The sequence below is a fragment of the Centropristis striata genome, chromosome 12, assembly GCF_030273125.1.
Source record: "Centropristis striata isolate RG_2023a ecotype Rhode Island chromosome 12, C.striata_1.0, whole genome shotgun sequence".
NCBI classification, from domain to species: Eukaryota; Metazoa; Chordata; class Actinopteri; order Perciformes; family Serranidae; genus Centropristis; species Centropristis striata.
Window position 1 is genome coordinate 16,683,431 of NC_081528.1, and position 20,503 is coordinate 16,703,933.

The following is a 20,503-nucleotide window of genomic DNA, read 5'->3' on the forward strand; positions in this document are numbered from 1 at the left end:
AGGGTAGTCCACGTAAATCCAACGAGTTGTCTCTCCGATCCTCCTGCAGACTGAACTTGTTCTGGCGCAGCGAAGGTCTGTTTACTGACTGACTGTCTCGTAACGAAGAAAAAAAATAGCGCGATGTTTAAATGTTTAACTCGAAATTATGTTACAACTAACCAATTTAAACTCTATATTAGGGTTACTGGGAAAAACAACATATTGTGATTATTTCAGTCCAGACAAAAAATAAATAAAATTAAACCTTTCTTCTTTTCAAAAATAACGGCTTTATTTTCCCGACATGCTCAGCTGAAAACAGTAAATTCCTGTAAAAATATCATTTTGACCGTTGGAATGCCAAAGCAATCATGATAACTCCCACAATGCATTGCTTTCACAGTAATATACTGTACAATCATAATACAGTAAGTTACTGTTAGAATTTGACTGTAAATTTACAGCAAAGTCTTACAGTGTAGTCTATCATACCAAAACGGAAAATCACATTTTAACAACTGGAATTCCTAAGTCTAAAATGGCTGACTTTGAACATGATCTGAAGGAAGTCAACTGAGAAAGGGCAACTAAAGAGCCAGATATAGACCATAGTGCAAACACTTTTGCCTCTATCCTGCATGACATAACTAGCAAGCACACAAAAACCTGGAAAAGTAAACCTAAGTAAAAGTCTCTTCCATGGTTTAATGGCGACATCCTTCAGCTCATCAAAGAGAGAGATCTTGCTCTTAAAAAATACTCAACTATACACAAACACACTTTACTATACACTGCTCAGCATTATAACCACATTTGGAAACTTTTGGATATCTAAAATCAAGTTTACTGCATCTGAACAGCGTATTGACAGCACAATAGAGGGTCACTGAGGTTTACAAGGTAGCTCACTGTTTTTTAAAATGATGGCTGACTATGGATATGTAACCATCAATGAGGAGGACCTGAGTGCAGAGATACATAAATTCAGGGAGTCAAGTGTTTATTCAAAAATCAGACGGCCGAAGAAATTCACTTGGTATAGCTGGGCCTGGACCTCTGAATGTAGTGTAGACTGTAGGCTTCATCAAGCTGATGACTTAAAAAAAAAATCTTTATTTACTTTGATAATTGTGTTAATATTGCACGTGTTTTACTTTTACAGTAAATAAACAAATCCACCAACTCATATTTATATGTAGCAGAAAAAAGACCAAAACTGCAGCAGCGAGTCTCAACAAACACAGTAAACGGTAAATGGTAAATGGACCTGCACTTTATATAGCGCTTTTCTAGTCGCTTTGCGACCACTCAAAGCGCTTTACACTACAGACTGCGCTCATTCACCCTTTCACACACACATTCATACTGGTGGCAGAGGCTGCCCTAAACGGTCCCACCTGCCACCATTGGGAATTCATTCACACACCGATGAGCACAGCATCGGGAGCAATTTGAGGTTCAGTATCTTGCTCAAGGATACTTCGACATGTAGGCTGTGATGGTCAGGGATCGAACCACAGTGAGCAAGAATAATATCAACTAGTAGGGGAAGTGTGGAAAACAGTAAACCTGTTAGAGAGTCAATCAGCAAAAGCCGAGTTCAGTTGAGTCAAGATGAGTCAGGTTTATAGTACTGAATTATCAGCAGTGAGCACATACAGCTATAGGAACCTCCAGAAGGAAAACATGCATCAATCTGTAACCACCCACACTGCTTAACACTAAAGTTTGTCAACATTGTTAAACGATTTAATGTTTCCATTGATATGTCTGGCTTTAAACTTGGTAACATATATAAACTGTGCAGGCGCTAGAAGCTGAGAGTCTTTGTCAGTGTGTCTGACTGAATGCAAGCAATGGCTTTTTCCTGGAGGTAGGCTCTCTGTAGCCTCATCCTATTTCACCTGCTTGCACCCGAGTATAACCTCTGTGCAGCACCTAAAAGTTTCACCAAAGGAAACTACTGCTGCGGTCATACTGTTTGTAACATGGGTGTGATTACTAAACCTGCATGGGTTTTCTTTTTTTGATATACATCACCAAGTTATATACTGTATGACATACAAAGTATTTCAGACAATGTGAAAGTCAGAGTTTGAATGTCATGTCTGAAAGTTACAATTTTTAGTTGATCTTATGACCATTATGTTTCCATTAATGTCAATGACTCAGAGGGCCTCATAGATGAATGAGAGCGTCATAATTCCCATCAATTCTAATCACTGCCCTTTTAAAGACGAACATCCCACTGACATGATGAATACAGGTCCCTAAAGATAAGCTCCAGTTTTGTTTTGCCAGTAAAACACTTAGAGGAAATATAATCAATAAACACCTACTTAATTGCAAATTGATACAATACATATAAGCAGGTATAGACAAGGTCTACCATTGAGAGAGTAATTCATCTCTATTCATATGTCGCTGAATTTGGAATGACTAATTGCACATGCACACACATCATGTCCATGAATGTTTAGCAACTTTTCCAACTTAAACATTATTTCCTTTTAGGTTCTATTAACTGAATGTTTCAGCACTGCAGCATGTCATTTTAATTGATCGGGTTGCAGTTAATTATATACAGTGCACAGAAATACCCAAAGAAATAGGGCAGAGATGACCCTCTCGCCCCTATTAGCCTCGCTTTCAAATCAATACCTGAAGTTGAGGGAATAGGGAGGACACTGTGATTGTTATTGGGCCCATGAGGAGATCAAGTCCCTGTAAATTGCTTTGGGATTATTATTAGGTTCTGGTAGCAGGGCCTTGGAGAATATTTATCTTTGAGGGGGAAGAACAAAAGAGGAAGTGAGTAGGAAAGAGAAGAGTGGGGTGAGTAAAGGATTGAAGGAAAGAGAGATAAGTAGTCTTTGGATCTGCTGATAAGAGCCCCATTCCTTCCTTCCGATAAGTCCATCAAGATATCTAATTAAATGACATCAGAATAGAGGTGACCATGCCTGGCCTGATTATAAATAGAGGTTATTAATTTAAACTTTGCAGTAAAAAAGAGAGTGTTGGGGGAGAACTTTGGTCCTTAGTATTTTAACTATCTCCAGGGGATTTTCTTTCCTCTTTCTTTCTGCTCTTTACCACAAGCCTGTATGTGTGATAGAACACACTACTGATTCTGCAGAAAAGAGTTATGTCTGCTACATGGTTTATACAGTGCTTAACATTCTAAAATTGCAACCTCATTAAAATTTTCCACAGGTATCCCATGACTTTACCTTCACCCCCTGAACTGTGTTCCCATTGCCATTTTCCTACAGTGAACCCCTCTCTTGCATTAACAATGTACCAGCCTTACTCACATGTTGTGCAGTAAGGCTGAACAAGCATATTATGAGAGCAGATTAAAGTGTAATCAGTGCCAGCAAGGTGGGGGTCACTTCACTATGAGTTCAGCAAGCTGAGATAGTCAACATTCTTCAGTTAAAATGTTGAATTAATTTTGAGGAACACATTCTAAATGAAGCTGCTCATATGTACAGTATATTGCTATGTTGTTTAATCATCACTGAGGACAAAATAAACATTTACAACTGTGAATAGTGAATCTGATTACACACAATATTCTTCCCGGCAATGTCACAGCAGCTTTTTACACTTTGACATCCAGTTGCCATTTGTTTTAAGTACCTTTCCTGACTGAAGACTCAAAGGTCACAGCATGACTACAAACACTTTTTTATTTGTTGCTTTTAGAATTTAGTTAAAATGTTGTTTGTTTGAACATGAACTACAGAACAATGCTCATTTTGACACCAAAGAACCCTGAACATTTTGCAAAGTTCTAGTCCTGTTTCTGCTTCAAACTTAGTTATCAGTCTTTCTAGGTCGCTAAAGCTATTTGTATGTTTAATTGTATTCAGTATAGTGCATACAATTAAATAGCAAAACACAACAATTGTTAAAAGGATATTAAAATGTTGGGGTTTACTATGCGTAGGAGAGTAATCCCCTTTTGACTATTTATTGAGCCAGTAATGAAAGAGTGAATCATGTTCATGGACCTTAATCTGATCAGAAATCACAGTCTGTAAGACAGTTTGCTACAACCACCGTCAGAAAAAGGATGACTATTCGAAACTAATTGGTCAAAACTGTTGGATCAGCACCTGGTTTAGACACGGCCCGCTTTTGATGACGTAGATTACGTCACGTCTCTTGGTGCTTCAGCCTTCCAGTCAGCATCTGTTGAAGGAATACATTCTACACACATTTCTCCATATCTGGCCCTCTCTAACTGTACCTAGTGGTCCTCAGAGCTTTACTCCCTCCGAGCCCATAACCTTGAAAATATCTCTACAAATGTGTCTGTGTTCCATGAATGAGTCTGTGTCTTATACCTGATTTCCCTCAAGAATGTGTAAAAAGTGTTAACTGTATGTGAACTTTTTTTTTTTAATCCCTAACAGTGTCACAGTTAAAAAAAATAGTGTTTAGATTGCTATCAGAAGCAATTCATAATTATCAAAAATAATTATTAATTATATTGAATAAAATGACTTAATTTACATTCAAGTCCCCTCTGGGGCACCAGTCCATAAACAAACAAAAAGATAGTCAATTTAACCAAGTCAGTCTAGTAAAATTCAATTGAATTTGAAACTCTGATTAATTATTATCTTAATAACCATAACCAAAATCACCATATAAATATGTATGTAAAAAAGTAGGAGTTCTTTGCATTTGAGAGGTTGGCATCATCCACTATTGTGTAACATTAAAGTACAGTATTTATTCAAGAAGTGAGCATAACTCCTTCACTTAAATTAAATGAACACATCATAAATGTTATTAGACTTGTGCTTTTCCCATAAACACAAGTCAAAATGTGTGCTATGAAAAAGACCTATTACCAAATGGGACGTCTCCTGTGGTTGATGCTTTAACAGCTTGATTGTTCATTTATCAACAGAAATAAAGATAGGCCAATGTATTTCCTGACAAAATAAACAAAGCAACCCCCAAACACTGAAACACGTGTGATACACTTTTTGGTCATTCAGAGACACATATGGAGTCCAGGTGCTCCAGTGGAGCCCACCAAGGCAAACATCTGGTCCACAAACCTTCTGGGCTGCTGCTACATCAGTCACATGTAGCAAAACATTTTATTGGTATGTTCAGATTGTGAAAAACAGAATAACTGCAGGAACACTTAAAGCAACATTATGTAGAATTTGTCTTTTTGGTGATTTAGTGTCCCTAAAGAAGTTAAAATCACTTTTTCACTGCTGTAGTAAATGTATTCATGACAAATTATCATGTACAGCTGTTTATATTACATTTGATCAAAAACTAGAGAGTCAACAACTTGTAGCAAGCGCAGCAACACACAACATAGCAAGTCAGCTAATACATATAATCAGTGTTATGGAGGCTACTTTGAAAGCTACCAGTTACTTCAAAGTAGATGAAGTTGAACTACAGTAAAGCTACCCAAGGGAGAAACCTACTAAAGCAAACTCACTAAAGCTACTTAAAAAAAGTAGAACAACAGTAAAAGGAATGTGACACATCACACTTGACGACAGATGCTGATGTTATATATTGATATATTTTTTCTTTACCTACAGCATACCATTTAGTAGGTAGTATTTACAATCTAAATCTTAATCTGTTGCTGCCAGATTCAGCAGCATAACTGGGCTCCACCTTTAGTGATTTTGATTGTTTTTACTTTAATCGCAATTTCTTCATTTTTATTTTCCCCAAAATCCTATTAGAATTTTTTTTATTTTCAGACATAAAATTATTAAGGTTTTCCTTTATTCGCAATTCCACTTTTTTCTTTTTTAAATAAAATGGTTTAATTTGATCGCATTTTTTTCAACAAATCTGTCTTTTGTATATCTGACCACAAATAATGAACTAATAAACCGACTAACGTTAACGTTCACTGAATTAAATCACTTGCTTGAAACATTTCGATGTACCTAACTTTTTTAAAATTTGCTTATTTGGCTAGCAAAGTGAATGTTTATCTGTGTTCTCAGATTATTAAAAAATTAATACATTTTTTTAAAGATACATCCCAATTTATAGTTTGTAGTTTTATTAACAACACACAAAATGGCAAGAAAAAGAAAAAGTAATTAAACTACTTGACTCACTACACAAATATAAATGCAGTTGAAATGAGTTAAACTTCTAGTTGAATGACATGTAGTTCACTACTCCCCATCATGCATATACTATATAATGTAAGGTCACAACAGTTAGTCATTCCACAGAATATTGTGCAAGGTTAATCCAAGTGTCAGGTAAAAACTCTTAATGCTTTTAATCTACGATCTAATCTTCAATTTAAGCAGCAACATTTATGTCAGGTGTGTCCTCTATTTTTCTGTTTGCATGCATGGAGGCAGAAAATAAATCACAAGCCAATCACTAAACTCTGCTTTAATTTACAGAAGTCTCCCCTGAAAGGTTTAGAGGTGAAGAGGATTCATTCTAGTTGAGAAACACAAAGCTTCCCGTAAACTGTTTTGACTTCCTCAGCAGAGATTGGCAGTTTCTATAGGATTGGGAGTGTATAGACATCTTGGCAGGGATGGGCAGATTAAAACGCAACAGAAGATTTCATGGGAGGTGAAAGATTATGTGAGTGCGTTCAGAACTCTGATTGACAAACAGAGCAGATTAGCCCTAACTTTTCCCTTCTCCACACTGCAAAAAAGCCAACTTGTATTTTTTAGCCTAAAACAGTGATTTAAGTTGGTAAAATTTGGAAATATAAATTACTGACATTTAGGGCAGTAATGTAAGTTAGCACAACACAGGAAGCCAGTTGTCTGCTCAAAAACAAGTTTGTGAGTTGTTGTTACTTATATCTTTAAGTTGGGGTTCACAACAAGGAACAATAGTTCTGCTAATTCTTATTTCTGAAATTCGGTCATTAGCAAAAGCTAGCGGCTAACTGATGCTAGCGCCGGTGCTTGTTACAGCTACAAGACTAGCCATTAGCATATTAATGCTAACTCAAAATTGTGGTCGCAACATTAGCTGACATTTCATAGCGGCGTTACAATCGTGCCAGAGAAATTAAGAGTTGAGCAAACTCAAAAACAAAACTTAAAATATTTAGTTTAATTTTCCAACTTAAATTTTTATCGAAGTTTGTTGCCTTGAAATTGTAAGTTCACCCAACTTTTCTTTTTTTGCAGTGCAGTTTCTCTCTTGCTTGCTACATTCTTCACACTTTATTCCATTGTTTCTCTCACTTGACATCCTGCATCCTCTCTCTCTTTTTTTTTATCTTAACTGCCCTCTCCTGTCATTTCTCTCGGGGATTATCTGAACCTGAGTGTCCTGCAGCTCTTTCTCTAAGTAGCCTCACAGCTGCAACAGTGCCTCAGATGGATTGATGGATGGGAGAGCAGATTCTTTCTACTCTCTCCAACTCACACCGAGGCCTCCTCTATTTGCTTCTCCTCCTCCTCGCTGCATCTCAACAGGAAACAAGCTCTATGTTCTTTGATCTCTTCTCTCTCTTCTTCGCTCCATACCTCTCTCTCTCTCCCCGTATAAACACAGATTACAGAGCTGTGTAGAAAAGCAAATACTCTCAGGGTTTGCCCATTTTTCCTCCATATTCTGTAACCTGCACCCTTCCTCCTATGTCATCTCTTCATCTATCATTCCGCCTTCCACTGTGCTTTTTCATACATTCCTTTGTCTTTCCATACAATTATGAATGCATTTGTAAAAGATAAAACCAGAATAAGACATTTTTTTCAACTATTGATGACTCTAAATCCCATTTTTCCTCAACTATCTCTCTCCAGACATCCATCGCCTAATGGCCCTAACCTTTGGGCTTGTAAAGGTCATTGTCCATAAAGTGAGTGCTTCTGCTAGTCATTAGTGGAGGACTCCTGGTGTGGTGGCGGGTGTGTGTGAGAGAGGGAGAGGGAGAGGTGGATTTCCAGATCATACATAATTCGAGATGTATTTGTTTTCATTCAAGAAGAGGTCTACACAAGGCTCTTATGCTATGAATGTCAACATATAGAGCAAAGTTACACTTTTGTGTGAACCTGAGAGCTTTCACAAATGGATCAATGAGTATGAAAGCTCATCAGACGCGAAAACCCCATGCAATGCTGCACAGCACTTTGTAAATACCATAAGACAATTTTTGAACTCTAAAAAGTCATCACAGAAGCAGTCATTTCGACCTTGCAAATTCTACAATTTTATATAAATATATGTATATGAAATGATTCAACTTTCTATTACCATCCATTACTTGACATTATTAATGCTAATTAAAGTAACTACTTTATTTATTTATTTTATTTTTTCAAGTGCCAACGAAGCCTCATGAACCATTTTCTTTATTTTCTGAGCCCATTAGAGGGCGCTCTTTGTTCAACAAAGGGCTGAAAACACACTCAATTACTATTGCTAGAGCCTTTTCCCAAACCCAAGAGCGCCATCTAATGGGGTCAAAAAAAATAAAGCAAATGGTTCATGAGGCTTCATTGTCATTCACTAATAATAATGTATTATGTTAATTTCCTCACTAGGATTTGTGTTTAGTGTTGTTTATTGTGTGTAACATGAATGCCATCTGCTGTCCTCCTGCAGACCTCTTCAGACTCCTAGGTCTGAAAAATGAAGTGCCTTAAACCTGCACTCTTTCTACTGACCAGCAGGGGGTGACCTCACTGTATATGAATTCTATAAGAAATTACCCCACTTCACACTTCATTACCTCAGTATACAATTTGTTTTTTAATGCCTTGATTGTTAGTTTCAAGTCTTCTTCAACACAGCATGATGTTCATTTGGTAAATTATACATTCTAAATTAAATTACCATTTAGATTAAAATGGACAGAAGAGTCAGCTATTCATTTTTTATGGTAAGTATATTTTGTTTCAAGTCTGACTTTGGCTAGCCAAATTTAGTATCCCAATTAATATCATAATTACACATTAACTTGATGGTGGAACATCAGATTTTTTCTTTTTTTCTTTCAGAGGCTGTAGTCGATATAAAAAAGATGTAGATTTATGAAACTAAAAGATCTGAGAAGTCAATTGGTAACACCCATGTCATGAAATCATGTCAGGATGGGAGTGAAATAACAGGCTTAAAAAACGGCCCTTTGGATTTTCCCATTCAGAGGCTGTCACAAGTTCAAGTTATCTGAATGAAAATGGGCTACTTTATGATGATGAAATATAGATTAAGTAAAAAAAAATGTTTTGTCATGCATTATTCTGGCCTATTGCATATGAATATTTCTGCATACCGGAGTCACTAAAAAGCCTGTGAGTTGCATAAATAGGGTACCAGTGTAAGGCTGAGAGTCTTGTAGATTCAATAAGCCCAATTTTTATTCATTTGTGATGAAGTTATTCCACATAGTAGCAATTTCATTTTCTTGAAACTTGACCTCAAAATGCTCTCACTTTCTTAACTTTACAACCTTTCATAAGTATTTTGACAATAAGGGGGGTTCTCAGCAGGTTAGAGAACAGAAGTCCTCATCATCCCATCACTGAAAATATAGAAATCTCCAAAAAGTTTTTGGCACAGCAGAAAAATCTAGGCTGTGATTTGGTTCCAAAGGTTTTGGTGTATTGATTGAAAGGTCTTTGACCATTTCTATCCATTCTTAAAGGACAATGCCTAATTCAGCACCAAATCTGTGTAACCGTGGTATAAATTGCTGAAACAACTTATGGGACATAGTTGAGCATGGAAATGGACTTCAGAAAGTCATGCATTAATGTCATGAACACTTATAAACCTTAATTAACCAATTTATTAAACCTCTTAAGTCACCTCTAATTAATTTTCAGATCCCCACCAGTGATGTCTCACTTTTATGTGGCATTTATTGTTGACCTGCTATCTCATTTACATTTAGTCATTTAGCAGATGCTTTTATCCAAAGCAACTTACAGAAAAGGGAAACAATCAAGGTATAGTGCGATAAGAGCTGTTAGTGCAGCAATAAGTGCTAGTGAGGATTCTTTAAGGAGTAGAGTTCTGGTGTGGTGCTAGGAGAGAAGGTGCTCTCTAAAGAGCTGGGTTTCAGTTTTTTAAAGGTAGAGAGGGACACCCCTGCTCTGGTAGGAACTGGTAGTGGTTCCACCTATGGGGAACAAGAAATGCAAAGAGTTTGGATTGCCTTGAACGAACCGATAGCAGAGCCCGGCACGGTTCATTGGAAGAGCTCAGCGGTAGTGAGGTAGCGCCTGAATCAGGGCGTTCAAGTAGGTGGGTGCAGTACCGGAGACAACTTTGTAGGCCAGCATTAGAGATTTGAATTTGATACTTTGGGCTGCAACATGTAGCCAGTGGAGCTCGATGAGCAGCGGTGTGACATTTGTCCTTTTTGGCTGGTTGTAGACCAGGCGCGCCACCGCGTTCTGGATCATCTGAAGGGGTTTCATTGTGCAGGTTGGCAGGCCCGTCAGGAGGACATTACAGGAGTCAATTTTTGAGATGACGACAGCTTGTGTCAGGAGTTGAGTAGCATGTTAGGGAGTTAGGTAAGGACTTATTTTTCCCATGTTAAAGTGTAAAGTGCAAAGTGGCAAGATCTGGCAACTGAGGCGGCGTGACTGGAAAAAAGTTTCTCACAACCCTGGTGGGGGCAAGACACAGGGAGTCAATTTTGATGTTGATGTTGTGGTGTATTGTAGGTTTAGCAGGGAGGACCAGCAGTTCAGTTTTTGAGAGGTTCACCTGGAGGTGATGTGCCTTCATCCATGTGGTGACCCCGATGGGTCATCAGGAGGAAATGACAGATAGCGCCAAGTGTCATCTGCATAGCAGTGATAGGAGAAGCTGTGTGAGCGGATAATCTGACCCAGGGAGGTGGTGTAGATAGTGAACAGCAGAGGCCCCAGCACTGAGCCCTGGGGAACCCCGTGGTAAGGTGGTGCAAAGTGGACAACTGTCCACGCCAGGATACACTGAATGAGCGTCCTGTCAGGTAGGATTCAAACCAGGAAAGAGCTAAGCAAGAGTGATCGATCTTGAAACCAGATTGATTTGGATAAAGAAGATTGTTCTGTAGGAGGAATTCTGAGGGTTGTTTAGCAACCCGCCCATTCAATAGTTTTGGAAAAGAATGCAAGAAGTGAGACAGGGCGAGACAGGGGAAAAGTGCTGGAGGACAGTGACGCGTTAATCACGTGTGATGGCTGGTGTGATGGTTGGGCTAATGGATTAGAAAAGGTTTGTTGGTATAGGGTCCAACGAGCATGTACTAGGATGGTTACATGTCAATATTACAGGCCTCAAGCATGAGTAACCTGTTAACAGATAAATATGCCTGTATAGATTCAGGAAAAAGAGAGACAGGATTCATTAGTTGTGTTCGTTCAATAAACTGTCCTCTGTCTTTAGAGGAATTCATAATTTATAACTTTCTTTCTCTTGTCTTCTTCTCATTTTAATAAATTTCACATATTTTTCACATAAACTTCTTACTCAGTTATTTCACAAATTTGCCATTTACATTACAACATAAAAGGATTATATTTTTAACCACTGAAATTACATATATCGTATGAACTAACAAATCTATTTTCAAGTCACACAGTCCTGAATATTACAAACATTGTTGTAATCTTAATGTGTTTCATGACATTTACCAGCTGTAGCTAAGCATATTAACTTGCTTCTCTTTTTATCCTGCATCACATATTTATCAAACTTAAGAAACAATACATTTTTGCAATACAAATACACACGTTTATCTATTATAGTATGAATGTCAAGGAGCTGCAGTAGAAATAAATAAAAATACGACATCATGACCGCCATCTTGTGACTCTGTTTACATGGAAAACTCTGCTAGTGTACAGAAGTTTCTAACCCAAATAAAACACTCATTTTCTTCCTCAAACTTTCTCAGATAATGTTCCAAATCGTTTTAAAGTGCTTTGAAACATATTTTGGTGTAACAACACACACTACTAACCTGTATAGATTCAGGAAAAGGAGAGACAGGATTCATTAGTTGTGTTCGTTCAGCAGGCTGTCCTCTGTCTGAGGGACGGACGCCGCGGCCGTTGTTACAACTAGCGCTCACTTAAATGATACTCCCCCTTGTGGCGTAAGTGCATAATTGCACTTTCAAAAGTATAAACTGAAAATACCTGTAAATCTGGTCTCTTTCACAAGAAAATACATAATAATGTAATAATCACATTTCAACCACAACCATTGTGACCAAACATTTGTGGGTGTCACATCAACAGTTTGGATACCTCACTCTCAGAGAGGGGTGTAAAGCCAGAAAATGAGGTGCTAACAAACTGTAAAAAGCAGTCTTTGCAGCAATCACGCTGGTTGAGAAAGAGGATAAATGAAGTGCATAACGGACGGATAAGAGTGTTATGAAGTCATCGGCTAGTTTGGATTTGAGCCATTTTCTTTCAGCAGCTCTGAGCTTGGTGCACTGTGATCGGAAGTATTACTCAGCCACGGGTGGGATTGGTTGGGTTGAGCAGGCCTTGTAGATAAAGGACATAGCCTGTTCAGAAATTAATTCAGAGTAGAGCAGAGTGAGTCAGTGGCATCATTAACCTTCAGAGTGGAGAAGGTGCTGAGGGGAGGTAGGGCAGATGAGACAATAGAGGAGAAGTGGGCTGGGGATAAGTTCCAGAGGTTACGTCAGAACGTAACCATTGATGCAGGAGCAGAGGGTTGCACGATGGAGTGACATTAAACTGGATAAAAAAGTGGTCTGACAGGTGGAGAGGCTTTACCACCAGTGCTCATCTGGATATGGATGAGAATCAAGTCAAGGTTTTTGCCAGCTTTGTGAGGAGGACTGTGGACCAGCTGGGGGTCAAAGGAATGTATTAATGACATAAATCTCCCCCTCAATATCCACTGCCCATAGCCCCTGTAGTCAGCTCTGGGTTTGTTTGTTTGTTTTTTGGTAAATGTGTATTTTCTGTACTATACATGTTAACCAATGCTGTCACAAAAGCATTTGCTCATTTTGTCAGTCATTTCCTGAAGAGTAACTGTTGAATGCAACATGTTATCTGGGACATTGCAAAAATTATCCCAAAGGTTTCAATATTTTCTGAGACTTGTTCCTAGGAGATTGACTGCCAATATGGTTGGTCCATGCCACTTTGTGCCTCATTTATCACACAACACAACACAGTGTTCAACTCTTCAACTGGACAATTGCAGTTTTGAAATGACTGATGAGGTTGTGTCAGGTTGTTCACAGGCTCTTAAAATCCATTAGAAACTTGTGCTTAAGACACTTTTTAATGAGGTATTATACTGTTTAAACACCTTGGCTCACAGGCTGCTGTGTTTTATACATATAATTGTAATTATTGGCTGTGGATTTGGAAACACATTCTCAACAACAGAATACTGGAACACTCTTTCTGTGAGTATATTCAGCCTCTCTCTCATAATGAATAAGCTGTAATTTTTAAATGTATTATTTCTGAAAAAAAGAAGCATTTTGCTGCCACCATGAGTAATGTATAAAATGTATCAAGTATAACTGATGCGTCTATTGTACAGTCTTTTAAATACAATATAGATTGAAATCAAGATCTTAACATGAGCTATGATGTTCATTGTGTCCTCATGTAGTTCAAAGTAAAATGTCAACATATAACAAGTCATATTACATCATCATAATTGCTCTGACATGTATGTCTCTTATGCATATTCAGATTTAGATGTCATTCAGTGAGTGAGCGAGTTAGTGAAAGAAAATGTATTTGGGCAGGGAGAGGGAGAGGAAATGATCCACAAAGTGAACAAAAGTTTAATCAACAAATATACTTCAGCTTTTCTTTAACCTCCATCCTCACAATGTCCTTCATGAAGAAAAAAGGGTTTCAAAATGAAATAAAAGCTTCTTGGGACACATCCATGAATGCAGATTTGCCAGGCTGTGTCAAAATTCATACTGTTTCTAAATAGTCTCCAAAATGATACAGCCCATAAAGAATAGAGTGGAAAAAGCCCATTATCATTCTTATGGCACACTGGAAGAGTTTCAACCCCTGCTATGGCCAATCAGGGCAGAGAGCTTTGCACAACTAAAACTCTGCAGGGAGCCACAGACTCACAGCTCTCTGAAACACTGTTCAGGGAAAACTATTCAACAAAGCAGAGATTTGAAAACAACAACAGCAAAAATCATTGTTTCTTTATGGAAATAAAAGACAAAAGTATTCATTGAAATCTGATTCACAGCACTAAAGCCTTCAAACGGAAAACGCTGTCCTGAAACACACTTTGGTCAGGTCGGATTCCAAACAGCAACAAATAAAGAAATCATTTCATATTTCATTCTTTAGCAAAATCGTTTTTTATGTTCTCTGTCTCTGTTGACTTACGGCAACTTCTCACACAGACACACTCGGGGGTAAAAAAGGTCTAAAAGATACTCAAACTTAAAAAGGAATCTTAGGGAAGAACTCTTTTTTTTTAACATCAGCAGAATTGTCAACTCATTACACTTCATTTCCATCTTCAGTCTGGCATCGCCTCCTCTCTAATCGATTTCCGTGGGAGAGGGGAAGTGTACGTATCCACCTGAATCTAATGTTTCTGGGAGTGGAGTGGAGCAAAGTAAAAACAAAGAACAATGCAAACTACAGTGTAGACTGAGCCAACAATATCCCCCTGCCAAGTTCATGTCAACTTTTACAGAGGAGCAATAGAAAGCATCCTGACTGGAAAACATTACAAACTGGAATGGTTTGAGCACAGGCCAGGACAGCCCAGGACGGGGACTCTGCTGCGGGTCATTAAACCACCCGGAACATCATCAGTACCCATCTACTGCATCAAACTGCTTCTGTAGTAGTTCCAGCTTGCATTCTGTGTCCACACACACACACACACACACACAACTACCAGCCACACACACAATGGGCTGATGATGAACAACTAACCCTGGCATGTTAACGCTCAGACTGACACAGTGGGACATTTTGACAGGTGAAAGCAGGAAAAGCACAGGTGTGATTATTAACATTAATGATGATGAACATTTTTATGTGCTTTTCTGACAAATAAAAACGCCTGCAGTGAAAAAGGTCCAGTGGGTAATTGTGTCGGTACAGCAGTGGTGTGCCTGTTTCTGCAAACATGACAATGTGTCTAAGAAGGAAGAAGAGATTTCAAGACTTTTCGAACATTAATAGATGTAAAATGTTTGAGTTTCATGGAAGTTGTTTAACAGTGATCTCAGTTTTATATTTATCCACTGCAGTGTTAAGTGTGTGTGTGTGTGTGCCCGTGTGGAAAGTGGGTCCTGCTTCATATTTGGAGCTTTAGAGACGTTTTGTTTTCCCTGGTTCCTTGAATTAGGAATCATTGTTCATGTTGACAGCCGAGCACAGAGTATAGAAGAAAACGACACCGCAGGTTAAATGAAATCACACAGTCTTCATGAGCCATTCACTTCCTCTCCTGGCTGCAGATCAAGGTTTGGAGCCTTCTAAATCTTTTGAAGCTACTTTGCATTTTGCTGCATCATGTCCTGAGAAGATCAACAGGAAGACGTGACCATCTACAGTCCTGAAATATCCCATGTCTGTGACAGTATCTGCAGTGTGCTGATTGGAGCCTCTCTCTAACTGCCTGCACTTTGTATTTTACACTGGTGTTGTTCGGGACTAATAATCAAAGGTGTATCCTGCATTCACATCTTTGTTTCTTAGAAATCTTCAAAACAGTTTTGGAAAAACATGATTGTCAAAATGTTCCACGGATGAAATAGATTTTTACTATCACAAATAGATTAAAAAAAATAAGGAACTCTAGTGTGATTGGCTGTATATTATGTTTGTACCGTCGTTGCCCTCGGGGTGTCATTATTTTAGCAGCATTCCACATAATGTGAAGAACACTTTCAACAATACACAAAAATAAGTGAACACCCTTTATCACAAAGTAAACTCTCTGAAGCCACTGTATTGGATCAGCTAATGATGTGTTATAGAAGTATAAATACATTATATAACAAAAAAGTATCTAGGTCTATACTGATAAACTGATAAATATGCTTTATGAATTCTAAATTTGATGCATTTTTATAATTCCATGTAATTGTGCAGCATTTGTATGCACTTCCCTCTGGAGCGTTCTGTTGTTTTTGTCCAGTTAGTTCCATGCTGCACGGCCACCACCACAGTGGATCAGAGTTTTTTTAGCGAGAGACTGTGGTGACATGCAGTATTCAAATCAAATCAGCGGTGGATATATGTTGGGGAGGGGGTAAAGTACACATCAGGCACATACATGATTATGCCCAAATTATGAATACTTTTGAATTCATACAGAAATATTTGGACAACAACGAAACTTTTTTGTAATCGCTCTCCACAGAGAAACAGTAACAATAACCAATGCACCAGACAGGCACAGCACGAACAGACAGCGCTGTGTTTATTAAACCCAAATGATTAGAAATTGTCAATAAATGGATGGTAAATGGTAAATGGAGTGCACTTATATAGCGCTTTTATCCAAAGCGCTTTACACTACACACTACGCTCATTCACCCGTTCACACACACATTCATACTGGTGGCCGAGGTTACCAGGGTACACTGCTGCCACCTGCCACCATTTGGAATTTAGTCATACTGATGAACGCTAGCCTGGCTAACACCAGACTAATCACAAATGAGATTTAGTCTGGAAACCAGCCGTGCATTTCTCTGTAGAGGAGGCGTGGTTTACGATCCTCCGGAGCCGTTTATTGGGCGCTTAGAATGTCTATCAAAAGCGTCTGTACGTAGCTCTTAGCCAATCGTATCAGTTATACCAGATGACGTAGTAGAACGACAGAAATTGATGTTTGTTGTGTGTGTGTCTGTGAGAGAGTGTTGCTTGCTGCTTTGCTTCTCCAGTTCTCGCTTTCTGCAAGATTATTTATTTTCACGCTGTATTCCCCCTCATGTCATTCAGCCACACACATCCACTGATTTTATGGGCAATAAACAAGCTGCTGCGGGTCTCTCAGCGGCTCCGCTGTCCCCCGGCTCGTAGCGAGATCACCGGCGTTATGGTAGCAGGGCTATTAGCGGCGCTATAGCGTTACCGTGACGCTGGTGATCTCGCTACGAGCCAGGTACAGCGGAGCCGGTGAGAGACCTTTCGCCTTTCGACTTTCGCTCTAAACTATTTAAAACACCATCTACAGCTAAAGAGAATTTTGCGTCTGCTGCAGCCATGTTGGATCCGTAAGAAAACTACAAAACTACAAGCTTCCGTCTGTCGAGTAGTACGCGTCATCATCTTGCCGTCCCTCCCCGTTCTGTGATTGGATCCCTAAAACAGGGCTAAGAAACCTCTCTGGTTTCCAGACTGCCTGGAAGTTCGAAATGAAATTCGAGCACGCAAGGCAGTATAGGTACACCTAGATGAACGCAGCATCGGGAGCAGGGTATCTTGGGGCTCAGTATCTTGCTCAGGGATACTTCGACATGTAGGCTTCCGCGGTCAGGGATCGAACCACCGACCTTCCAGCGCTATGTGAACGCTCTACTGACTGAGCCACAGCCTCTCGGACACATTTTAGCTGAGCAATTAAAACAGAGGGTAAGATAGAGGGATACCAGAACAACATACGGGGTGGAAGTGTCAACTCCTCAAGTTGTTCTTTAAAAACTCTTTACAAAGTTTGGACTTTCCTAAAATAAAGTAGGCTACAAAGTTCCACTGATGGTCACCATAGTAAAGTAAGCTCCAAAATTCCAGCCCACAAAGGTCAGGTAACATCAGCAATACTACAAACGATAAATCACAGACAAATAATAATTACCACTTCCTTACAAATCAACATGGATAGATAACCTTAAATCTCAGCTCATTACTCCTTATCTACACTGCCAACCTTCTGGATTAGCAGCAAACACTTTGAAGTGCATTTGCAGAGAAAATCATTCGTTTTACAATTAGTTTTATTGATGCTAACAGGTCTGTCTGCCCACTGGCTGCTCATGTCCTCCCTCCCTTTCGTAAGTTTACTTTGGACCAATTTGGGCAGCAATAAGGGGGAGATAACATCCGTGTGTGTCTGTGTGTGTGTGTATAGTTACATAACAAATGACAATGCTCTATATGTTTATGTGTGTAAGAGCAAACATACCCAGCCAGAGATCAACAGAGCAGTGTGTTTTATAAATTCCCATTTTAAACTTATTAAACTCAACCATGACCTTTGCATTGTCAGTGCTACGCCCATAGACGAAGAACGAACAAAATGCTCTTCTTCATACATATTCAAGTGTGAATACACTGCAAACTTTTAAATGAAATGTCTCCCTAAATTTCACCTACTGCTATAAAAAGTGCAGTATTTTTTATTAAACCTAAGCTTGGCCTTGTTCATTGAAAATTCCTTTACATGAAAATGTCTTAAAGTATATCAGTGACTGTTCTTTTATGTACCACAGGCTGGAACAAAGCTGTCACAGGCTTTATCTTTACAGGATGAAGAGAATTACAACAACCCACACAGCTCCAGTCGGTCAGGGAATATAATGCTGTCCGAAACAGTTAATAATAGACGTAGCACTACAGGCATCATCACAAGACTTATTACCAGCTCCTCAGTCTGTTGCCTCCCGTCAGATGTGATATTACAGCAAAACACAGCCAGGCATTTAGAGAGCTGTGACTCTGCATATTGCTGCCATCAGCTTTATCTTCATTAGGTTGATGTAGAGCATTCATTTTATCCAGTGCCAAAGAAAGAAAGAAAAAAAAAGAAAGAAAGATCAATATTAAGTTACTAACATGTTTTTTTGTGTTGGCTCTACCAACATTCATACTCATACAAACTTAAAACAATCCAGTTTCCATCGAGTCAAACAGAAACTCCCACAAACACCGGAGAAGTTTACATTTCTTGGGTAGCCTCTGCCAGACACAGCAGCACTGACTTAAGTGATGAATGGCCTAGAAAACAAGAACTTTTTCATTCTGTTACCTTTGCCTCTGAGGATAAAGTTGGTGATTGCATTGGTAAGCACTCAAGCAAAATGACCAATATAATGTTGTTAATGTTCTCCTGCTGCTTTTCTACAAAACAAACCTTCAGCTACAGCTGCTCATCTGGTGGAGAGTCACTGGGGGATGGACCCTGTCTGTGGGGGTTAAACTGCACAACTCACAGTCTACTACAGGGTTAACTTACAAAGACAGACAACTATTTACTTTAAAAGCCTTCCGACTGGGATCAACCTGGAGTACCCTCACCACTCATCATGTCATCTTTGAGACTATTGTTGGGCTATGTCAACAATACCAGCTGCTCATAAAAAACAGCTGTATGTGACTGTGCAGCACACTGACCCTGACCTTTTTCAGCAGCGAGCCTCTCACGATCCTGAACAGTACAGGGTGCTTCTTTTATTTTCTGGCAGAAATCACTGCCTTTTCAGGCTTTATAAGAACATGCCTCTTTTTGAATGTCAATGGTCAACTGAACTTAAATTCAATAACTTACTCACACTTGAATATGTTAAGGTCCAGGTATAAAAACATGAACCTCAAAGTGGCTTTAATTAATATTTTTATAATTACAATGCATCAACAGCAATGGAAACAATGAACCTACTTATCACCTGAACCTTTTCATGGGTGCAGTTTTAAAGTAGTGACACCATCCAGTATTTCATCCTGTTCGAATACTGCACAAATTACTAGATGCAGTGTTGACATTGTACAGTTAGACTGACACCAGAACTGAGATCCTTCATTTAACACATTTTGTGTTTTCAGCCAACAACAAAGAGTGCCATCTAGTGGGCTCAGAAAATACTCAATTCCCATTGATAGAGTGTTTTTTTTTTTTTTAAAGCCAAGAGCGCTGTCATGGAAATGTTTCTGCTGTTGGTGAAGAATGAAATAGAGACTTCTGCCGGCCAACAAGGTATTATATTTCTTTGCAAAGAAAAGGTCAAACAACATGTGAGCGGTCACAAATGAAGAAAGACCACCAAAAAGTTGAGAGCTATGCATTTATACCTGTGGAACGTCCCCTAGGGTGTGAATCACACCCCTTTGTCCACTGAAGGCACCGGCGCAGGCCCCCTGGGGTATTCCTGCAGGATCTTGTATTTAGATGTTAAATGCAACATCAGGCCTGATCAGGTCCCCACTTGTGATCCACGGATCTCCCTGCTTTATCCAGAGCCATCTCGACGCCTTTTGGATCCGTAGACATCAGCAAGATCGAGCCAGAGGATTGGCAGGTCTCCTTTTCCTTCATGAGCCTCCCAGATCAGCTGGGTGACGACTCCTGTATGCTCAATGCATCCTGGAACCCTTGGGACTCCCCCCTTCTGCACAGAGGTGTCAATGTAGGTGTTTTTCAGGAGGAACTCCGTCATGTGTCCAGACACCCTCTACATGTCTCCACAGCTGTACATGTCTTAAGCTGTAATAATAATTCATATTCTTCATAGAAGTGGGCGGAAAGCGACCGTTTTTTCGGGTAGTTGAGTCAAGTGACACTCCCATTATGTGAACGT